The sequence below is a fragment of the Moschus berezovskii genome, chromosome 14 (genome assembly GCF_049115385.1).
Source record: "Moschus berezovskii isolate FMDL1 chromosome 14, NW_MosBer_1.0, whole genome shotgun sequence".
In the NCBI taxonomy this organism is placed as follows: domain Eukaryota; kingdom Metazoa; phylum Chordata; class Mammalia; order Artiodactyla; family Moschidae; genus Moschus; species Moschus berezovskii.
The window spans coordinates 51,244,042-51,246,913 of record NC_142473.1 but is presented as its reverse complement, the minus strand read 5'-3'; the positions used below and the strand labels follow the sequence as shown (position 1 = coordinate 51,246,913).

The following is a 2,872-nucleotide window of genomic DNA, read 5'->3' as shown; positions in this document are numbered from 1 at the left end:
TCATATACAAAATATAAACTTCTTCCATTAAGACCAAGTAGAAACTAAAGACACAGACCACCCCAGATAAATGACAAGTATAATAAGCAGGGGAATTTACTTAGGAGGCTTGTCCTGGGCACCCACAAGATGAGTAAATCTTCACACCACCAGCCAGAATATTAGGAGTTTATAGAGAGATCTTAACTGGGTTCACTCAGGTGGTCTCAACAATACATGACTCTCTCTTCAGCTGCATCCTTGAAAATGGGTCTGGCTATGGGAATGATGGGTGGTACACCCATTCCCAGGACAGGGAGGGAGTGAGGATCCTGATTGCCCAGGTCCAGCTCAAGAATCAATCAGCAGTCACATCCTCTGAATGAGGTAATCTAAAATGTTAAGACAACGTAAAAGCTAAAATTATTAATTTTCTAGGAAAAAAATAGGATAAAATCTTTGCAACTTTATGTTAAGCAAAAATTTCTTCAATAGGACACAAAATGTGTTTTATTTTAAACTATAGTTTACTAGTTTTATTTTATAATTTTATAGTTTTATTTTAAGCGATAAAATAAACATTGATTCCCTGGTGGCTCAGACAGTAAAGAAACTGCCTACAATGTGGGAGACCTGGGTTCAATTCCTGGTTTGGAAAGATCCCTGAAGGAGGGCATGGCAACCCACTCCAGTATTCTTGCCTGGAGAATCCCATGGACCGAGAAGCCTAGTGGGCTGCAGTCCATGGGGTTGCAAAGAGTCAGACATGACTGAGTGACTAATCCCAGCACAGCATAGTTCATTAGTTTTATTTTATAATTTTATAGTTTTATTTCAAACTATAAAATAAAAATTGATATATTAAAATTTACCAAAATTTTAAAATCTGCTCATCAGAAGACACCAAATGGTGTCTAAATAGAAATAAAAGGCAGAAGGAAGCAGGTGGCCAACCCATCAGCCCCTCGAGGGGTGGCACCACACTGCTCCCTGTTGAGCCCAGGCCGCCAACAGGCAGGTGGCCGGCCTGAGGGCGTGGCGCCATGAAGCTGTACAACCTAAGTGTCTGTACAAAGGTGAGTCCAAGGCAGTGCTGCTCAAAGCCACATATGATGTGTCCTCCTTCAGCTTCTTCCAGAGGTCCAGCGTTTAGGAATTCACCGCCTTCACAAGCCAACTGATTGTGGGGGGGTTGGTAGTGGTGGTTTAGTCGCTTAAGTCGTATCTGACTCTTGCAACCCCATGGACTGTAACCTGTCAGGCTCTTCTGTCCATGGGATTCTCCAGGCAAGAACACTGGAGTGGGTTGTCATTTCCTTCTCCAGGGGATCCTGATTGTGGAGTGTTCTGAAAAAGGTAGCTGAGCTTCTGTCGAACAAGAATATCTGTGCCATGTCTTCATGAGAAATGACAGTCTTGCGGAAGTCGTCATTGCTGACAGTGAACATCCATCCTGGGGGTCTTTCACCTTGCTAGAGAAGGTACTAGATGAATTCCCTAAGCAGGTCCACAGGATAGACTGGCCAGCTGAATCCTCCGATATCATCCAGTACACAGGCCTGGATAGTCACCTCAGTAGACACCAGAACCCCCGAGAAGCTGACTCCATGACTAAAGTGCAGGCTGAACTGGATGAGACCAAGATCAACCTCCACAACACCATGGAGTCTTTATTAGCACGAGGCGGGAAGCTCAGTGACCTGGTGTCCAAATCCGAAGTGCTGGGAATACAGTCGAAAGTCTTCTACAAAATGGCCAGGAAATATAACTAGTCCTGTGCAACCATGTGACGGCCGCTGGCAGAACACCTGCGCTGGCACATCACTGTCACTAGCATCAGAACCACACCACCATCCCCCATCCCAGGAAGCAGAGCCACTTCACAACAACCCGAGTGGCCACTTCACAACAACCCGAGTGGCCACTTCACAACAACCCGAGTGGGACAGACTCAACTTCCGCTTTGGAGCTCCTGGGAGGAACCAAAGGGTGGAAGGCCCCTGGGGGTGGGGAACATTCAAATTCACATGCCTAGTTGTTTTTGAAAAGAAAACTTGAGGCCGGTAAAAGTGTGTTTTGGGGCCAAATGAAACCATAAAGCTCAGTGACTCTGCAAAATAAATAAAAATAAAAGGTAAGTTGAAGACTTGGTGAATATATTTGCACTGCATGGGTCTGAGAAAGGATTTGAATCCAGATTATGTAAAAAAATTATACAGAGAAATAATAAGACAATTCAGAAACAGTAAAAATATTTGAACACTTCTCAAAGGAAGATTTATGGATAGCCAACAAGTTCAGAAGCAAATTAAAGATGTTCAATATCATTAGTCATTGAAGAAACGCAAATTAAAACCATAATAACTTACAAGGACGGAGAAGGCAATGGCAAGCCACTCCAGTACTCTTGCCTAGAAAATCCCATGGATGGAGGAGCCTGGTAGGCTGCAGTCCGTGGGGTTGCTAAGGGTCGGACATGACTGAGCGACTTCACTTTCACTTTTCACTTTCCACTTTTACACATTGGAGAAGGAAATGGCAACCCACTCCAGTGTTCTTGCCTGGAGAATCCCAGGGACAGGGGAGCCTGGTGGGCTTCCATCTATGGGGTCACACAGAGTCGGACACAACTGAAGTGACTTAGCAGCAGCAGCAGTAGCAACAACTTACAAGGATAGACATATTAGGATGGCTGAACTTAACACTGATCATTCCAAGTGCTGGAGAAGGAAATGGCAACCCACTCCAGTAATCCTGCCTGGAAAATTCCATGGATGGAGGAGCCTGGTAGGCTACAGTCCACGGGGTCGCAAAGAGTTGGACACGATTGAGCGACTTCACTTTCTTTCTTTCTATAGTTCCTTTTGGAGAAGGAAATGGCAACCCATTCCAG

General features: G+C 44.8%; 1 pseudogene; it reads left to right on the top strand.

Moving 5' to 3' along the window:
* The first annotated feature begins 1,022 nt into the window (after nucleotides 1-1,022).
* LOC129553847 (synaptobrevin homolog YKT6-like) lies at nucleotides 1,023-2,087 on the top strand (annotated as a pseudogene).
* The last annotated feature ends 785 nt before the right edge of the window (nucleotides 2,088-2,872 follow it).